The sequence below is a fragment of the Moschus berezovskii genome, chromosome 9 (assembly GCF_049115385.1).
Source record: "Moschus berezovskii isolate FMDL1 chromosome 9, NW_MosBer_1.0, whole genome shotgun sequence".
Lineage (NCBI taxonomy): Eukaryota > Metazoa > Chordata > Mammalia > Artiodactyla > Moschidae > Moschus > Moschus berezovskii.
Genome location: NC_142468.1, coordinates 91,532,600 through 91,553,712, shown reverse-complemented (window position 1 = coordinate 91,553,712; position 21,113 = coordinate 91,532,600). Strand labels below are relative to the sequence as shown.

The window sequence follows — 21,113 nt, the reverse complement described above, 5'->3', positions numbered from 1 at the left end:
TCATGATGGCTGGGCTCTGTGCCTCTGGCAGGACCCAATGCATCACACCAGGGCCAGCCTGACCACAGGGCTCCCACATAACCAAAGAGGAAGAATGTCTTAAGGGGCTACAGTGTGCCCAGGCAAAATGCCCATGTGAGGCTTAGGTAAAATTTACTGTATAAGAGCTCTCTGGGGCAGACGCGGGAGACGCCCGGCTCCGGCGGCACAGACGCGGGAGACGCCTGGCTCCGGCGCAACCGACCACGTGCAGAATCGTGGCTGAGATGAGCTACCCCGCGCCCAGGGTTAGGGCGGTGGCCGAGAGGAGCTGTACCATGTTCAGGAGGCGGTGGCTGCTCGGGCACTGGAGGGCCGAGAGGAGCTGATCTACATTCAAAGCAGGAGGCGCGGCCTTGAGGAGACACCCCTCGTCCAAGGTAAGGTACAGCGGCTGCGCCTTGCTGGAGCAGCTGAGAAGAGATACTCCACGACCAAGTGGAATATAAGAATCCAGTGTTCTGGGGAGGAAGGAACAAGATGGCGGAGGGATAAGATGGCAAGACCACTTTCTCCCCCACAAATTCCTCAAAAGAACATTTGAACGCGGAGTAAAGTCCACAAAACAACTTCTGAATACTGGCAGAGGACATCAGGCTCCCAGAAAAGCAGCCCATTGTCTTCTAAAGGAGAGAAGAAATCCAGCTCCACCCACCAGAACACCGACACATGCTTCCTTAACCAGGGAACCCGGACAAGTCACCCGTCCAACCCCACACACAGCGAAGAAATTATGTAATAAAGAGAACTCCACAAACTGCAAGAAGAGGGAAAGGCCACCCCAAGCAAAGCAATATAAGCAAGATGAAGAGGCAGAGAAATACCCAGCAAGTAAAGGAACAAGATAATTGCCCACCAACACAAACAAAAGAAGAAGATATAGGGAATTTACCTGATAAAGAATTTCAAATTTTGATGGTGAAAATGATTCAAAATCTTGAAAGCAAAATGGAGTTACAGATAAATAACCTGGAGAAAAGGATTGAGAAGATGGAAGAAAGATTTAATAAGGACTTAGAAGAAATAAAAAAGAGTCAATATACAATGAATAATGCAATAGATGAGATCAGAAACACTCTGGAGGGAACAAACAGTAGAATAACAGAGGCAGAAGACAGGATAAGCGAACTAGAAGATAGAATTGTAGAAATAAATGAAACAGAGAGGAAAAAAGAAAAACGAATTAAAAGAAATGAGGACAATATTAGAGCCCTCTGGGACAATGTTAAACGCTCCAACATTCGAATCATAGGAGTCCCAGAAGAAGACAAAAAGAAAGACCATGAGAGAATACTTGAGGAGATAATAGTTGAAAACTTCCCTAAAATGGGGAAAGAAATAATCACCCAAGTCCAAGAAACCCAGAGAGTCCCCAACAGGATAAACCCCAGGCGAAATACTCCAAGACACATATTAATCAAATTAACAAAGATCAAACACAAAGAACAAATATTAAAAGCAGCAAGGGAAAAGCAGCAAATAACACATAAGGGGATTCCCATAAGGATAACAGCTGATCTTTCAACAGAAACTCTTCAGGCCAGAAGGGAGTGGCAAGACATACTTAAAGTGATGAAAGAAAATACCCTACAGCCCAGATTACTATACCCAGCAAGGATCTCATTCAAATATGAAGGAGAAATCAAAAGCTTTACAGACAAGCAAAAGCTGAGGGAATTCAGCATCACCAAACCAGCTCTCCAACAAATGCTAAAGGATCTTCTATAGACAGGAAACACAGAAAGAGTGTATAAACTTGAACCCAAACAATAAAGAAAATGGCTACGGGATCGTACTTATCAATAATTACCTTAAACGTAAATGGGTTGAAATTTTCAAAAAGGCTAGGAAACAATTCTCATAGCCATCAATAGATCAGTGTTGAGTTCATGAATAGTTTTTAAAGTTTGGGACAAACTGTAGTATTTGCTATTTGAAGTACTATTTGTAATTGGCATATTACGATGTAACATTGGTCTTCATTTCCAACTTAAAACGCCTAAAAATGCCTAACAGGTTTTTAGATTTGTGAATTTTAGTTGAAATGTATTTTATGATGTTACTAAACCTGCAGAAATATTGAAATATTTCAGAGAACTTATTCACTGTACATTTAATTTATTTATAAAAGTTATGAACTGTAGAAAGTTTTACTTGTTGGGTCAAATGCTTGTTGCTTCAAATGCTTGTTGCATTTGAAGTGCTAGTTACAAGAAAATCAAATACCTTCAATGTATAAATGCTATTAAGTTTTTAAAGGACTCTGGAGTATAAGTAAGTTTGTTTAAAGAAATTTAGTCTGTTCAACTTGAAAAAAATAAATAAACAAAATTGGAAAAAAAAAAAAAAGAGCTCTCTGGGGTGGTCCTGGCCTGGGGTCAAGGCCGGAAGAGGGAACAACTCTGTAAGATAAACCCCGGGCAGGAGGACAGGGCACGGTGGAAACCACGCCTGGGATCGCTGTTTTGGAGGAATGCTTTTTCCCTTGCTGCCAAAAATGATTGTATCTCTCACACCTGTGAGCTCCTCGATGCCACTTCAGAATAACACCTAGAGTCACCCTTGTCCTTTTACCCCAGAAGCCAATACTATGTCTCCCACCACAGCCCGGACACCAGGCTGCAGGCCCACCAACAGTACTGATGACGAAACCCCGTCATTCATGGAAGACTGACTCACATCATGTCACGACAGGCAAACTTTTCCACCCACTGTTGCTGAAAGTCACCAGACTTGCAGTGACGGTGCTGATAAAGAGGAGGCAAGGAACAGGAGTGTCTGAGCTGTGTCTCACGTCAGGGTCTCCCTTCTTCACAGGAAGACAGCCCATGAGGAGTTGCTGAGGGACAAGCACAGGGGGAGGGGAACTGCAGAGGCCTCGGAAAGAGGAGCCACCGTTATGGACGCATTTCTTCACAGAGTATCATCATTGTTCCCCCTGCCTGCCCTGCTCCATTCCTCCCCAGTTTTCCCAATGTGCCGATAAACTCCTACACAGCCTTCAAGGCCCAACTTCTGGAGTCCCTCTCCCAGCATCAATTCCAACTCCTAATTTGGCAAATCACAATGCTAATGGGAGAAGACCTGGAGGTCAATAGCAGGGGGAAATGCTGAAGTTCCCTGTCGATCTGCCATGGGGGCCTGCACAGGATCTGCTTCCCCTGTCCCCATGTGTGCGCACACCACCCTGGCCTCCAGGCTCTCCATCTGGTCTGTGTGGCCTGTGTGGCTGACTGCAGTAGCATGGTATGGAGGCTGAGGCTTCAGGGTCTGGAGCCAGACTAACTCTGCTACCCCTCTCCCTGCAACTGTCATCTTGGCCAAAATTATATCTCCTTGCTGAGGCTCAGTTTCCTCATCTATAAAATGGAGATGATATAGTTTCAATCCCATGGTTGTTGTAAGAATTACCTAGGACAAGCTCTTAGAACAGTGTCTGGCACTCAACGAGCATTCAGTGAATGCTTATTACTGTTACTTAAAATGCAGCCCTGCTCGTCCAAGCAGTTAGAAAAGGCAGGGTCTGCATTTCCAGTGAGTGTGAAGAGGAGAGACACCTCTAGGGACCTCATCTCCTGTTCCTGCAATAACTTCTTTGGGAGGGTTTCTTGCCATCAGTGTCTTTTCCTCCAATAAACACCACATGGCCTTGAGTCTTCCCTTAGAACACAGACAAAAGTCCTTTGCAGAAACAACAGTGGCTGGAATAATGATGCGGGGCACGGGAGGTTTAAATTGCTCAGTGCTGGTGAATACATGGATGTATCTCCCATATTTTCTATCCCATAGAAAGTTCCAGTTTCTACCCTCCCCACTCCCACCCACACACACCCAAGCTTCTCCAACCTGCTTGTCCTGACACAGCATCCCGGAAATTCAAGCTCTTGGAGCCTCAAGTAAACCACTCACTGGATTCCTAAGGGAGGCCTTGGAGCCAGGCGCCCTGAGCAGAACGATGTCCTCACTCTTCGGGGCCCACACGTCTGGGTGCACCTTCTCAGACTGGTCTGTGAGCCTTCCCCAGCAGATCTGAAGCTTCATCTCTTTCCCCAGGGCTATCAGGGACTTGACTTTGGTCCTACTGGGTTCTCTATGGCCCCAGGGAATTTGAAAAGGTTGCCTGGAGAGGGCACTGTTTTCACCACTAACAGAGGCATAGCCCACCTCTGGAGAGCAGCAGTTTCTTTTGGGGATGGGGGTCTGATGGGGAGTGCCCCCCATCTGGCTCTCTCAAATCACTCTATGTGGATGGTGATATATTCGGCTAGGAGCTCCCCCCTGAGTAACTGGAGGCAGTTGGCCTGAAGGTTCTTGCTGAGGCAGCTCCTAAGCACCCCTAGCAACCTGGTGCATGGGACAGAGACCCAACTTAGAATTGACTCAGATCCAACCAAAGAAAGCTCCACCTCTGCCTTCAAGAGGTCACTCCTTGTCCATCAACAGAGGAATGGATAAAGAAGATGTGGTACATATACACAATGGAATATTACTCAGCCATAAAAAGAAACACAATTGTGCCATTTGCAGAGACGCGGATGAACCTAGAGACTATCATACAGAGTGAAGTCAGAAAAACAAACCACATATTAATGCATATACATAGAATTTAGGGGAAAAGGTATTAGACAATCTTATTTTGCAAAGCAGACACAGAGACACAGATACAGAGAACAAATGTATGGGAGGAAGGGGGAGGCTGGATGGATTGGGAGATTGAGACTGACATATATACACTGCTATGTATAAAATGGGCTTCCCAGGTGGTATTGGTGGTAAAGAACCTGCCTGCCAATGCAGGAGACATGGGGATTTGATCCCTGGGTGGGGAAGATCCCCTGGAGGAGGGCATGGCAACCCACTGCAATATTCTTGCCTGGAGAATCCCATGAACAGAGGAGCCTAGCAGGCTACAGTCCATGGGGTCACAAAGAGTCAGACACGACTGAAGTGACTTAGCACACACACAGGTATAAAATAGATAAGTACTGAGAACCTACTGTATAGTACAGGAAACTCTGCTCTGTGGTGACCTAAATGGGAAGGAAATCCAAAAAAGAGGGGATATATATGAAACTATAGGTGATTCACTTTGCTGTATGGTAGAAATTAACACAACATTGTAAAGCAACTATATTCCAATAAAAAATTAAAAAGAAAAAGAGGTCACTCATCTCTGGGCCTCAGTCTCCCCAGCTGTACAATGAGGAAGGGCGGTCTGGATGTGTTCATTTATTCAACATATATGAAATAAGCACCCACTGCACAGAGGGCACTGCTCTTGCTCCTGGAAATAGAGTAGTGAATAAAACAGCCTAAAAGCCCTGCCCTCATGGAACTGATAATCTAACAGGGAAGACAGCTGATAAACAAGATTTTTAAGTGAAATATACAGGATATCAAATCAGTCAATCCTAAAGGAAATCAACCCTGAACATTCATTGGAGGGACTGGTGCTGAAGCTCCAATACTTTGGCCACCTGATGCAAAGAGTTGACTCACTGGAAAAGACCCTGATGTTGGGAAAGATTGACGGCAAGAGGAGAAGGGGGCGACAGAGGATGAGATGGTTGGATGGCAGCACTGACTCAATGGACATGAGTTTTAGCAAACTCCGGGAGACAGTGAAGGACAGGGAAGCTTGGGGTGCTACAGTTCATGGGGTCGCAAAGAGTCAGACATGACTTAGTGACTGAACAACAATGAACAACACCAGGCTATCAGATGGTGATAAGTGCTGTGGAAAGGAAAGCACAGAAGAGGTATAAGACTGTGAAGTCTAAGGCTTATTCCAGCTGAGATATTCTGGGTCTAAACCTCCTACTCCACTGGGTTCTCATTAAGAGCCAGGAATGGCAGCAGGAAGCCGGGCAGGGCCTATGAGTGTAGGAACCACTGGTGTGTGTGTGAAGGGTGGGTGTGGTGGTGGAGGCGAAGTGCAGGGCCTTGAATCCCAGCTACGCTCTCAGCGGCCTTCTCCAAGGAGCACAACTGGCCAGCTCTGGGTATTCTGGTCTGTTCTCAGGCCAAAGCAGACACCACGTCTGCTAAGGAATCCAAGGTTACAGGGTTCCTGGCAGAGCTTCAGATGTCTTCAGGGCACTGCCATAGAAAGTCTGCTACACCCTGCCTTTCCACTCAATGCTAGTCTTGGATTTCAGATCCCTCCTGTCCCTCCTAGACTCTCCCCTATGTTGTAGAGTATCCCTTCTCCTTACATGGCTGGAGAGGGGTGATTTTTCACTAATTTTTAGCCATTTCTCTTCCTCTAGAGATTATTTTTGATTGATAAGTACTTCATGTGAACCTACTGTGTGCTCATTATGAGAAGTGCTCTTAGAGGACATCAAGATGAGTGATCATTTCCCAGAAGGAATTTACAGCCCACCCGGGGAGGTCAGGCTAACAGACAAACATGTGAGTAAATACCTCTCAGTTTGCTTTGCAGCTTACAGAGCCATTTGGACTACATACTCTTGCATGAAACCATGCAGAGTCTATTGTTCCCATTTTACAGAGGAAGAAATCGAGTCCTCTTCCCTAAATCCATGGTTGCCCCATGGAATGGTAAGGAGAGGAAGAAGGGAATGAAGACTAGCATTTCCAAATAAGATTTCCTGAAGAAATGGGTAAGATTTGGTATAGATGGGCCAAAGGCCCTCTGACTCCGCCCTAGAGCAAGGCCATGTTGGACATGTATCCCACTACCTGCTTCTCCTAGCCTAACCAGAAGTGAATGGAGGGTAAAGTGAAAGCCCAGCTGTCTGGAAAGACAGATGGGATTATGGACATGCTCACTGGCTTAAAAAAAAAAAAAACAAGCTGGGTAAAGATTTCAAGGGCCTTCAGGAATGGCGTTGGACACCTTTCTGGTCTGACTTATCAGAATGCCCTTTCTGTTTCACAAGGGCAAAGATCTATCAACTGGAAAAGAGTCTTTGCTATTTCAGGTTAATTCATTCCATTCTTGCGGGGGCACCTTCAGGTATTATGGCTGTGTGTGTATGCTAAGTCACTTTAGTCATGTCTGACTCTTTGTGACCCCATGGACTGTAGCCTGCCAGACTCCTCTGTCCATGGGATTCTCCAGGCAAGAATATTGCAGTGGGTTGCCATGCTCTCCTCCAGGGGATCTTCCGGAACCAAGGATCCAACCTGCTTTCTTAAGTCTCCTGCACTGGCAGGCGGGTTCTTTACCACTAGCGCCACCCAGGCTATAGCTGTGAACAAAACAGGTCTCTGCCTCCTGCAGACCTTGTAGCTTAGCAAGGAGCTTGCCCTCTCTTGGAAGAGCTTTCTGACTGCATTTTATTTCTTCTTGGAGGTGTGCTTCTCTGGACCTACCCCTTTCAGGGGAAAAACCTCAAGGGAGGGAGAGAAGAAATGAACCCTTGCTGATCAGGGGCCCAGCAAAATGGAGAACCAACAATCTGACTGTGGTTTGTGGTCCAAGTCCACCCCTTTTCTCCAGCAAATTACTTAACCTCTTGGAGCCTCCGTTTTTGCTCATCTGACAATGGAAAAAGACCTACTTCCTCACTGGTTAATGGGGCGGGGGTGGTGGTGGTGGGTGAATTCAGGGAAGTGCCCATGTGAGTGCTGTTAGCTCTTCTCTGATCCTCTGACCTCCTCTACCTGTTCTCTCTGCCTCTGCATAGTTAGGACCATCTTTCACCCTCTTCCACACACACAGCTGAGCGCTCCCCGCAGCCTAAGCAAGAGGAAGCCCATTCTGTTCAAATCATCAAGGGTTATAGAGCTCGCGCTAATCCCTGCCTCTGCCCACCCTCTATCCCTCTGCTCACCCTCTCTCCTCAGTGATCATCTTGAGGAGCGGGGGAAGGGAGAGGGAAGCGGGGAGAGGGGGGTCGTGGAGGATGCCCAGCAGGGCCGCGGCCTGAGGGAGGCAAGATAGAAGCCCGGAACTCCTCGTGGCTGGGCACCCAGTTATTCAGGGCCCTGACGGTGACCCCCACCCCATCCCAACCGGGCAGAGGGCTGCCCCCTCACCCGCACCCGGTCTGGCTCAGCTGAGTCTCCTATCATACATCTTGGCCGGGGGAAGCGGGAAGCACAAACGTAAACATCCCTTAAGAAATCGCCAACTCTGCCGTTCCCATCTAAGGATATATATTTTTCTTAAGGAATCGAGGGACAAGGGGGAGGGACGCAAACGCTCAGAAGAACGAGAGCCGGGAAAACCCAGAAAGCAAACTTCACTCGGATCTCAGCGGGGACCCTGTGCCAGGGCAGCGGTGGTCCCACCTTCGCATCGGCTCCTGGGCGGAGGAGTGGGGGCAAAAGAGGCTGCATTTCAAGGCCGCCTGGTGCAGGGCCGTCCCGGAGTAAACTTTCCAAGAGCCGCCCGGGGAGCCGCCGCCGGGCTCCAGGAAGCCTGAGGGGGCGGCGGCCGAAGTGGGGTGCGCGTGGACGGGGAGGCGGAAGGACGCGCGTCGTGGGGCAGTGCTGCCTTCGGTTACCTGGGCTCCGAGGGTCCCGGGCATCCGGCAGAAAGGGCGCAGGGACGCAGCACTCGCAGGAGGAGACCTGGACTGCCGGCTCGCTGCACCTGGCGGGGCGGTCGGCGCGCCTCCCCACGGGCCCCGCCCACCCCGCCCGCGCGGGGCGGGGCCGGTGGGCGGGGGCGGAGCCGAGGCGGGGCCCCGCTCGCATCTCCGGGCCTGAACCCGAGAGCGAGCCACCCACGCCGGACTCCGTGACCTCCCAGGGGTCGCCCCGCCACTTGCCAGCCTGAGGTGCGAGCCAAGCCCGGCGCCCAAGTGGAATCGGAGGTGTTCATGGGCCCCATCTCCCTTGCAGCTTCCACGCCCACCTCCACTTCTAGGAACAGAGGCCTGAGAGCCCCGAGGCCTCCTGGAAGGCAGAGCCATTGAGCCTGCCCTTCAGAAGAATGCAAGGCGTGGAGCACAGGGAGAAAACAACTGGGCACCCGCAGCCCCACCCCGGCAATGTCTTCTCCCCCGTGGGAGGGGCTCTTGGCCGTTCACAGCCCCTGTGGTCAGTTCCACCCAGCTGTCTTAGGAGTGCCCCAGCGAGAGGGGGGTTGCCACCCTCACCCTTTCCCCAGGCCCCCATTTCTCAGGTCTGGAAGGTGCTTGACCTGGACCTCTGCCACTCAGCGGACACGGTGATAGGAGTCAAAGGGACACATAGGGCAAAGAAAAAACAACACACACAGACACATGCAGACACAGACACACACACACAGACACAGGCAGACACAGACACACCCGCCCCCAAGACCACCTTCACCACCCAGACTCCAGGTTGCAGCCACTTCCGGCATCAGCCCTCCTCGCCAGAGGAACTCTGGACTCCCAGACTAATGTGGAGGAGCATCCCACCTGTGGCCCCAGGCTCTCTGAGCTCCTTCTGCTCCCTTCCTTGCCATGTTTGCTAGGTGTGCAAGCAGCGGCAAGAGCACTGGACCTGGAGTCCAGACACCTGGGCTCTAGCCTCCTTTCAGTTCTGTAACCTGGGGCAAATTGCTTCCTTTCTGAGTCTCAGTTTACGGTGAGTGGGTTGCAGTTGATGATCTCCAAGGCCTTTTTTGTGCTTCATCTCTCAGTTGTGTCAGACTCTTTGCGACCCCATGGACTGTAGCCCACCAGGCTCCTCTGTCCTTGGGGATTCTCCAGGCAAGAATACTGGAGTGGGTTGCCATGCCCTCCTCCAGGGGATCTTCCCAACACAGGGATCGTACCTAAGTCTCTGGTACTGCAGGCAGATTCTTCACCATCTGAGCCCAAGTATTCTTGGGAAGCACAAGAATACTGGAGTGGGTAGCCTATTCTTTATCCAAGGGAACTTCCCGACCCAGGAATGGAATTGAGGTCTCCTGCAGGTGGATACCGGAGAAGGCAATGGCAAGCCACTCCAGTACTCTTGCCTAGAAAATCCCATGGATGGAAGAGCCTGGTGAGCTGCAGTCTGTGGAGTCGCTAAGGGTCGGACACGACTGAGCGACTTCACTTTCACTTTTCACTTTCACACATTGGAGAAGGAAATGGCAACCCACTCCAGTGTTCTTGCCTGGAGAATCCCAGGGATGGAGGAGCCTTGTGGGCTTCCGTCTATGGGGTCACACAGAATCGGACACGACTGAAGTGACTTAGCAGCAGCAGCAGCAGGTGGATACTTTACCAACTGAGCTACCCGGGGAAGCCCAAGGCCCTTTTTATGGATCCTCAACCACACTATTGATCATCTGGCTTATTAGGTTTTCCTGCGGCTACATACCTTGTAAGAGGGTGGGTGGGTGTGTACTAACTTGGCCTCTCAGACTTAAGTTCTTGAAGGGAAAGTGATGTGACTGTACAACCAGGCAGGCAGTCATCCTGTACAAACCAGAGCTTGACAAAGAGCCAGTCCTAGCTTTTGTTGAATTCAGAGTGGCCTCGAACAGGTCCCTTGTAAACAATCCTGGCTTTGCCTTACAAAGGGACCAGATGAGATATGAAGTTCTTTGAAGGGGGAAGGCAAAGGATGTGGGCTGGTTTTTTTTGGATGGCCATGGCAGTGATGGGCTCACAGACAGAATGGGTTATGAGGCATTTGAAGCCTAGAGCTGGCCTCATCCCCACCCTGTAGACACTGCAGTAGGCACAGGCACCCACCCCACCCCACCCCACAGTCATACACAGACAGCAGGAAGGGTGAATAGAGATGCAGTGACCCACCAGACTCCTAGTCACTGCAGGCCTCTGGTTTGCAGCTTGGGAAACTAAAGAGGGAAGATTAATAATTAGGGTTTACTAAGGTAAAGAGCGGAGAAGGCGATGGCACCCCACTCCAGTACTCTTGCCTGGAAAATCCCATGGATAGAGGAGCCTGGTGGGCTGCAGTCCATGGGGTCGCTAAGAGTCGGACACAACTGAGCGACTTCACTATCACTTTTCAATTTCATGCATTGGAGAAGGAAATGGCAACCCACTCCAGTGTTCTTGCCTGGAGACTCCCAAGGATGGGGGAGCCTGGTGGGCTTCCATCTATGGGGTCGCACAGAGTCGGACACGACTGAAGCGACTTAGCAGCAGCAGCAGCAAGGTAAAGAGGCATGTCAGTGGATTACTGATTAATCAATCAGAATGTCTTGGCAGAACAGCTGGTCAGCAAGTGCCACAAATTCCCACTTCTGCTCTTAGGGAGATTAAGGTCTAGCTGAATGATTAAACAGGAGCCCTTTGGAGAAGGATGTGGAGGAACGAGAGGCTCTTGGGGATGGTTAGACTCTGGGAGAGCAGAGCAGGGGGAGACGGGCTAGAAGGCTTAGACTTAGACCATATGAAGAACTTAGGAAATATTGGGTTCAACTCCCCTGTTTCAGAAGTGAGGAAATGGAGGCCCAGAGAGGGGAGGTGACCTGCCCAATGTCACATAGCAATGAGTTGGCAGAGCTAGAACTTGAACCAGGACCTCAGGACTCTGTACTTGGTTTGGGCCTCCCAAGGAAATGGGAAGCCTGGGAAGGACAGGGACGTGCACTTGTGCCTAGGACAAGCATTCTAGGCAGGAAAAGAAGCTGCCCCCAGGTGCGGAGGTGGGGACAAGCAGAGGGGAGGGGCTGGAAAGCCCGGCTGACACCTGGGCACACCTGTTGGGCTATGTGAGCCATGGGGTGTTCCTGGAGATACACAGGCCCCCAGTTACCCAGTGAGGCAGCAGGAAGGCATGAGGAATCATGGAAAGAGCACAAGCAGGGAATTCCCTGGAGGTCCAGGGGTCAAGACTCTGCTTTCACCAACCAGTCAGGGAAAGGTCCCACAAGCCATGTGGCTTGGCCCCCACCTTCCCCACAAAAGAAAAAAAAAAGAAAAAGAGCACCAGGAGTCAAGTGGCCCTGAGCAGTTGCTTCTCTTTTCTGACTCTTGTTTTTTTATCTACAGAGCCAGGATCATAACCTCTTTCCTTTTCAGGTATTATGGTGACCACAAGTACATTTGGAAGTGGTCTATAACCTGCAGAATGTAGACTGAACATGCTGTTTGGGGTTTTGTTATTTCAAGCGCCTCCGTTTGTGGAATTGCCCATGTTGGAGTTGGCTCAGCATGTCTCTCTGTGGCAACAGGTGGGTAAAAGGGAGACCAGGAGGAAAGGAGAGGACAGTCACCAACGTCACCTCTCTCAGATGCCTTGCAAACCATAACTCATCCTTTTCCTAGCCCCGCCCCATCCATATGACCTGGAGTCTCCCTTCTCTCCCTCTGTCCCTCCCTGGCACCTGCACTTTTAGGGTGCAGGTATAGGAACTTATTTTTCCCAACCAGATGCCTATTCCTCAGGGGGCCAGCTAGCTCCTCCTGGGTGGGCCCAGAGCATCCTCTTTGTTCAAAAGGCTGTCCAGTGGCTGAAGAGTGCAAAAGAGGTCATTTGTAGTGACAGGGATGGATCTAGACTCTGTCATACAGAGTGAAGTAAGTCAGAGAAAAACAAATATCATATATTAATGCATATATATCAGTCAGTATGGAATCTAGAAAAATGGCACAGATGAACCTGTTTGTAGGGCAGGAATAGAGATGCAGATGTAGAAAACGGACCTGTGGACATAGCAGGGGAAGGAGAGGGTCGGATGCCATGTATATACTACCATGCATAAAATAGATAGCTGGTGGGAAGCTGCTGTATAGAACAGGGAGCCCAGCTTGGTGCTCTGTTGTAAGTGACATAGATGGGTGGGATTGGCAGGGGTGGGAGGGGGATCCAAAAGGGAGGGGATATATGTATACATATAGCTGATTCACGTAGTTGTACAGCAGAAATGGACACAATATTGTAAAGCAATTAGACTCCATTTAAAAACAAATAAAGCCATTAAAAAAAAAAAAACAGTGCAAAAGAAACTCTCACCTCCACTTAATAGCAGTACTCAGGGCCCTTGTGCTTTCTCAGCTCTCTTGCTCACAACCCTAACTTAACCCATCAGAGCCTTCCCCCTTCTCATCTCTCCTACAACGGCATCATGAGGGCAGGGCTTCCAGCTCCACTTTGAGAAAACTGAGGCTGGGAGAGGTGCCAGGACTCACCCAGCCATGGGGATCTGTAACAACTCCTCCCCCACCCCACCAGAGCCGCCCTGCTGACAGGGCCCTTTTCCAGCCATCATCTCATCAGGGCTGGAAACATTCGCAGCCCTTTACAGAGGCAGAAATGGCCACTCAGGGAGAGCGTGTGGTTGATGGGAACTTCTAGAAGAGCTTTCCTTTCAGTCACTGTGCTCACACAAGTGGGCAGCGCCAGTATTAGTTTCCCAGGGCTGCTGTAACAACCACAAAAAAACACAAGCTTATTTTCCCACAGCCCTGGAGGCTGGAAGCCCTGAACTCAGGTGTCAGCAGAACCACGCTGCCTCTGAAGCTTCCACGGGAGGTTGTGTCCACGTCCTCTCCAGCTTCTGGTGGCTCTCAGAGATCCTGGCTGTGGCAGCGTTGCTCCAGCCTCTGCTTGCATCTTCCCATGGCCCTCTCCTCCGTCAGTGTGTCCTCTCCCCCTTGTGTAAGGACACCAGCCATTGCATTCAGGATGACCTCACCTTGAGAGATCCCTAATTACATATACGAAGACCCCTCTCCAAATAAAGTCACAGTCACAGTGACTGGAGTTAAGGATGTGGGATCATCTGTTTAGGGGACACAATTCAACCCACTTGAATTGTGTCTTTCCTCACACTGCTGGCACCTGGTGGCCCCTTGAGATCAGTCTCTTTTCCTTCTTCCTTCAATTTCTCCCTCATCTCACCCACTCCTACAGCATCTTCTCCAGTCTGGCCATGTTACAAGGAGAAAGGGGACTGAAGCCACGTGGGGACCGTGCTGGGAGTATGCAGTTGGGGTGCTCACTCCCTTTTCACTTCCTCCCCACCACCTCATAGTCTGACTGCGGTGTTTCAACAGCACCCTCTGGGCTGCTTCCTCTAACATCTTTTCATCACGGGGGACCTGTGCTCACCCAACCCTGTGCCCCAGCTCCTCTTCTGATACCCAGGAGCTGACAGCCCATTGCCAGGAAGCAACAAAACTTGGCATTCTGAGCAGGGAGCACAGACTCTCAGGCAGACCCCCCTGGGGTGGGGGACACCGTCTCTCTGCAGGTGTGGATCCTGTCTTCAGAGCAGGATTGAGGAGAGTGGAACATGAAAGGCTGAACCATGAGGAGCATGTGTGAAGCGGGTAAGATGCTGAGAGGGAAGGGGACCCACCTCGTCTGGGACTCACCTTGGTCAAGGCTAGGTCAGAGAGCCTCCCTAGGAAGAGACCTGTTGTTGTTCAGTCACTCAGTCATGTCCAACTTATTGTGACCCCATGGGCTGCAGCACGTCAGGCTTCCCTGTCCTTCATCTTCTCCAAGAGCTTGTTCAAACTCATATCCACTGAGTCAGTGATGCCATCCAACCATCTCATCCTCTGTCGTCCCCTTCTCACCCTGCCTTCAATCTTTCCCAGCATCAGGGTCTTTTCCAATGAGTCAGTTCTTTGCATCAGGTGGCCAAAGTATTGAATCTGCAGCTTTAGCATCAGTCCTCCCAGTGAATATTCAGGGTTGATTTCCTTTAGGATTTACTACTTTGATCTCTTTACAGTCCAAGAGACTCTCAAGCATCTTCTCCAACACCACAGTTCGAAAGCATCAATTCTGTGGTGCTCAGCCTTCTTTATGGTCCAACTCTAAATCCATACACGAGTACTGGAAAAACCATAGCTTTGACTAGATGGGCCTTTGTTGGCAAAGTAATGTCTCTGCTTTTTAATACGCTGTCTAGGTTTGTCATAGCTATTCTTTCAAAGAGCAAGCGTCTTTTAATTTCATGATTGCAGTCACTATCTGCAGTGGTTTTTGACTCCAAGAAAATAAAATCTGTCACTGCTTCCATTGTTTCCTGTTGAGTTTTAAGTCAGCTTTTTCACTGTCCTCTTTCACCTTTATCAAGAAGCTCTTTAGTTCTTCTTTGCTTTATCATAAGGGTGGTGTTATCTGTATATCTGAGGTTATCGATATTTCTCCCAGCAATCTTGATTCGACTTCTGCTTCATCACGTCTGGCATTTCACACCATGTACTCTGCATAGAAGTTAATTAAGCAAGGTGACAATATACAGCCTTGACGTATTCTTTTCCCAATTCTTTAACAGTTTGTTGTTCCATGTCTGGTTCTTACTGTTGCTTCTTGACCTGCATACAGGTTTCTCAGGAGGCAGGTAAGCTGGCCTGGTATTCCCATCTCTTTAAGAATTTTCCACAGTGTTTTGTGATCCACACAGTTAAAGTCTTTACTGTAGTCAATGAAACAGAAAGAAATGTTGTTCTGGCATTCTCTTGCTTTTTCTGTGATCCAACGGATGTTAGCAATTTGATCTCTGGTTCTTCTACCTTTTCTAAAACCAGCTTGTAGATCTGAAAGTTCTTGGTTCATATACTGTTGAAGCCTAGCTTGAAGGATTTTGAGCATTATCTTGCTAGCATATGAGTGCAGTCGTGTGGTAGTTTGAACATTCTTTGGCATTGCCCTTCTTTGGGATTGGAATGAAAACTGATGAGTCTGTTATCCCAAGGACCTGAAGGAAGCCACAGGCCCGCCCTGTGGGCTCCTCAGGAGGACTGTTCAACATCAAGATCCAGAGAATCCAGAAAGGCCTTCAAGGTCATTTGACCTAAGTAAAGATGCTCAGATTGAAACAGAGATGTTGTGAGAGGGGTCAGCAGACTCGTGGTGTCCAGAAGCCACCTCTGCTTCGGATGACAGCTTCCCAGGCCCAGGCAATATCTTTACAGTAGCTGAAGGCCTCAGTTATTGTACACATGGGGCTTGAGGGAGCCCCCAGCTTGCTAGGGGAGAGCTAGAGAATTGGTCTTCAAGCTCTGTTAGCAAAGAAGTGCACTGTTTCTGTTGAGTGGGGCTTTATTTGGGGTGACTTGGGGGTGGGCAGTCAGAGATTATGAAAAGAGTTTAGCCCACTCTCCCCCTGCAGGCACCAAGTTACCTCTGCTTTCCCCACCTAGCCTCAGAGGTTCTCTGAGACTGCATCCAAAAATGCCCTAATAAGGAAACGAAACACGTGGTTCAGCGGTTCTGAACCCTGGCCAGACAGAGATGAATAATATACTAGAAGGAATCAATAGCAAATAACTGAGGCAGAAGTGTGGATAAATAACCTGGAGGACAGGATGCAGAACAGAACACAGAAAAAAGAATGGAGGAAGAAAAAAAGACAGCCTAAGAGACCTCCGGGACAACACTAAACACAGGAACATTTGCAGCACAGGGGTCCCAGAAAGAGAAGAGAGAGAAAAAGGACCCGAGAAAATATTTGAAGAGGTAATAGCTAAAAAGCTCTCTACCATGGGGAAGGAAATAGTCAAGTCCAGGAAGCACACAGAGTCCTAGGCAGGATAAACCCAAAGAGGAACACACCGAGACTCATAGTAATCCAACTGACAGAAACTAAAGACAAAGATAAAAAATTAAAACCAACAAGGGAAAAATGACAGATAATATACAAGGGAGCTCCCATCAGGTTATCAGCTGATTTCTCAACAGAAACTCCACAAACCAGAAGGGGATGGCATGATATATTTAAAGTGATGAAAGGGAAGAACCCACAACCAAGTATACTCTACCCAGAGAGACTCTTATTCAGATTTGATGGAAAAATCAAAAGCTTTCCAGACAAGCAAAAGTTAAGAGGATTCAGCACCACCAAACCAGCTCCACACCAAATGCTAAAGGAACTTCTCTAGGTAGGAAACACAAGAGAAGGAAAAGATCTACAGAAAATAAACCCACAATAAGTAAGAAAATGGTAATAGGATCATACATATCAATGAAAGGTAAAAGTTTAAGTCGCTCAGTTCAGTTCAGTCGCTCAGTCGTATCCGACTCTTTGCGACCCCATGAATCACAGCACGCCAGGCCTCCCTGTCCATCACCAACTCCCGGAGTTCACTCAAACTCATGTCCATCGAGTTGGTGATGCCATGCAGCCATCTCATTCTCTGTCGTCCCCTTCTCCTCCTGCCCCCAACCCCTCCCAGCATCAGAGTCTTTTCCAGTGAGTCAACTCTTCGCATGAGGTGGCCAAAGTATTGGAGTTTCAGCTTTAGCATCAGTCCTTCCAATGAACACCCAGGATTGATCTCCTTTAGAATGGACTGGTTGGATCTCCTTGCAGTTCAAGGGACTCTCAAGAGTCTTCTCCAGCACCACAGTTCAAAAGCATCAATTCTTCGGCGATCAGCTTTCTTCACAGTCCAACTCTCACATCCATACATGACCACGGGAAAAACCATAGCCTTGACTAGATGGACTTTTGTTGGCAAAGTCATGTCTCTGCTTTTTAATATGCTATCTAAGTTGGCCATAACTTTCCTTCCAAGGAGTAAGCGTCTTTTAATTTCATGCTGCAATCAGCATCCACAGTGATTTTGGAGCCCCAAAAAATAAAGTCTGGCACTGCTTCCACTGTTTCCCCATCTATTTCCCATGAAGTGATGGGACCAGATGCCATGATCTTTGTTTTCTGAATGTTGAGCTTCAAGCCAACTTTTTCACTCTCCTCTTTCACTTTCATCAAGAGGCTTTTTAGTTCCTCTTCACTTTCTGCCATAAGGGTGGTGTCATCTGCATATCTGAGGTTATTGATATTTCTCTCGGCAATCTTGATTCCAGTTTGTGCTTCTTCTAGCCCAGCGTTACTCATGATGTACTCTGCATATAAGTTAAATAAGCAGGGTGACAATATACAGCTTCGATGTACTCCTTTTCCTATTTGGAACCAGTCTGTTGTTCCATGTCCAGTTAGTTGCTTCCTGACCTGCATACAGGTTTCTCAGGAGGCAGGTCAGGTGGTCTGGTATTCCTATCTCTTGAAGAATTTTCCACAGCTTATTGTGATCCACACAGTCAAAGGCTTTGGCATAGTCAATAAAGCAGAAATAGATGTTTTTCTGGAACTCTCTTGCTTTTTCCATGATCCAGCGCATGTTGGCAATTTGATCTCGGGTTCCTCTGCCTTTTCTAAAACCAGCTTGAACATCTGGAAGTTTGCGGTTCACATATTACTGAAGCCTGGCTTGGAGAATTTTGAGCATGACTTTACTAGCGTGTGAGATGAGTGCAAATGTGCGGTAGTTTGAGCATTCTTTGGCATTGCCTTTCTTTGGGATTGGAATGAAAACTGACCTTTTCCAGTCCCGTGGCCACTGCTGAGTTTTCCAAATTGGCTGGCATATTCAGTGCAGCACTTTCACAGCATCATCTTTCAGGATTTGAAATAGCTCAACTGGAATTCCATCACCTCCACTGGCTTTGTTCGTAGAGATGCTTTCTAAGACCCACTTAACTTCACATTCCAAGATGTCTGGCTCTAGGTGAGTGATCACACCATCATGATTATCTTGGTCATGAAGATCTTTTTTGTACAGTTCTTCTGTGTATTCTTGCCACCTCTTCTTAATATCTTCTGCTTCTGTTAGGTCCATACCATTTCTGTCCTTTATGGAGCCCATCTTTGCATGAAATGTTCCCTTGGTATCTCTAATTTTCTTGAAGAGATCTCTTGTCTTTCCTATTCTGTTGTTTTCCTCTGTTTCTTTGCATTGATCGCTGAGGAAGGCTTTCTTATCTCTCCTCTGCTTCTGCTGCTAAGTCACTTCAGTCATGTCCGACTCTGTGCGACCCCATAGATGGCAGCCCACCCGGCTCCCCCGTCCCTGGGATTCTCCAGGCAAGAACACTGGAGTGGGCTGCCATTTCCTTCTCCACAGTAGCGTCTAATTGTTTGCGACCCCATGGACTGTAGCCCGCCAGGCTCCTCTGTCCATGGGATTCTCCAGGCCAGAATACTGGAGTGGGTTGCCATGCCCTCCTCCAGGGGATCTTCCAAACCTAGGGATCGAACCTAGGTCTCCCACATTGCAGGCGGATTCTTCACCACCTGAGCCACCAGGGAAGCCCATACATATCAATAGTTACCTTAAATATAAATGGATTAAATGCACCAACCAAAAGATATAGACTGGCTGGGCAGATGAAAACATGTGCATGTATGCACTTCCACTTACCACATCATTCTGCTTGACCCTCCAAATTGTATGTAATTATTTTATATTGTTACATTAATCATATTCCCATCATGGCCTGCAGTTATAATTATCTTTAATTTTTTGTCTGGTTACTGATTGTAAAGTTCACAAACATTTTTTACTATTGTGATTATGTAATTATTACTCACTTAATACCACTGTATCAGGAATGGTCAGCAGAAAAGTAATAAAATTCTATATCACCAAAACTACCATTTAATAAACAAACAAACCTGTAATCATTTTTAAAAATCCAGCTGTATATCAGAATTATCTTGGAATTTTTTTGAAAATTACAAATGTCTAGGTATCACTTTTTTTTCTCCAAAGCTCCAGATATGTTTCTAATGAGCAGCCGTGTTTAAAAACAACTGGACAATATGATGGTTTCTTACTTTTAACTAGTTTGTTTCATTTTTTCTTTTTTCTATTCAGTGCTTCCATTTCATTTATGTTTTCCAATTTCTCCATCTCTTTTTTGATGTTCTTTCTCAAGCCTTTATCAAGCACAGTAGAAAAGCTTTTGTATACATATATAGAGATAGTACGTATAATATATATATTTTAGAAACATGAACTTTTGCCTAATGAAAACATTTATGACATTTTGATTCCACATGTTTGAGTTAGTATGAATAGATGCTAGATTTCTAATTTAAAAAAATAGATATGCAATAAGCAACAAAAGTTTACTCTATGGCACAGGGAACAATAGTATGTTGTAATAACCTATAATGGAAAATAATTTTTAAAATAATTTATGTGTATATGTATAACTGAATCACTTTGATGTGTACTTGAAACATTGTAAGTCAACTATACCTCAATAAAATATATATATTAAAAAAAAATGCTGACTGCCCCAGTGAACCCAGAGACCCCCTTCCTGACTTCTGCTCTCTCTCAGCCTCCCGGGCACCAGCTGTCTGCAGGCTCTGGGCAAAACCTGGACTCAGCTCTCTTTCAAGAGTCACACAAATGTGCATCACCTTTAACCCCGCAGTCCCACACCTGAGAATGCATCCTAAGGGAATAAACCTCAGAGAATGAAAAAGCTCTTAAAGTTTCTGCATTCTATCTAACAGCAGGAAATGAAGGAACCTACGAATCTAGCTCTTGAGCACTGGTAAGCAGCACACCCCTTTGAAGAGCTAATTGGGAAGATCGTTGCAACATGCAAAAGCCGTGTTGAATGCAAAATTGCACTGGGCAGGAGACCGGCTGTGAAAATGTTGTTTTATGTGCCTGTAGAGGCCTGGAGAGGAACTGGGGGAAAAAAGAAAACCGAAACACCCACTTACTAGGTTTGGGATTGCGGATGATTCTTTTTCTGACTTCCAATACTGTTGTAACATTGTTTGTGTAAAAAACATGAGTATATAATAATAGTACTTATTATTAGTCTTGCGTTCAGGAAAGGCTTCTGAAGGTGCTTATTCAAAGCAGGTGTAAGTGAGCACAGGTCCTCACGTGGGCTGCCTCTGTGGCATATTTGCATTTGAAAGAAGCTGAAGTTTCAGGCAAACAGTCGTCTTCAGGCTGGGGCAGCAGAGCTATTTTACAGGCAGGGCAAGGCCCCGCAGCCCTCCCCTGTGAACCAACACCCACCCTCACAGGCAGGCAGCCTTCTCAGTCAGTGTGCCCCCTTTATGGGGCAACGGGAGAAGGGAGAACTTACAGGTTACTCAGCCTCTGAGCTTCACCTGCTCTGCACAACAATAAGAATACCTGTGGGGTCAAACAGGAACACCCGACTAGGTTCAAAGCTCGTGGGAGAGCTGAGCCCAGGCGGGTCTCAGCCAAGGGCAAGGGCCTCCTCCCCTCCACTTTCAGGTCTGTCCCCTGAGGAGGGGACCCAGTGCTATCTAGAACCACCCCAGCAGCCTGGATGGGCAAGGACACTTGCAGGAACAGGAGTGGGACAGAGGGCTGACTCGAGGGAGGAGGGGAGCTGGCACCGGGCCTGAGGCTTTCTTAACG

At 47.9% G+C, this 21,113-nt stretch overlaps 1 protein-coding gene across 1 annotated transcript in view; it reads right to left on the bottom strand.

Moving 5' to 3' along the window:
- Positions 1-8,628, bottom strand: part of PAQR5 (progestin and adipoQ receptor family member 5) — a 90,817-nt gene extending 82,189 nt beyond the window's left edge. The window contains exon 1 of the mRNA XM_055436793.2: positions 8,517-8,628. The gene's annotated coding sequence lies outside the window, so the exon portion shown is untranslated. The remainder of the gene's footprint in view (positions 1-8,516) is intronic.
- Between the last annotated feature and the right edge of the window lie 12,485 nt (positions 8,629-21,113).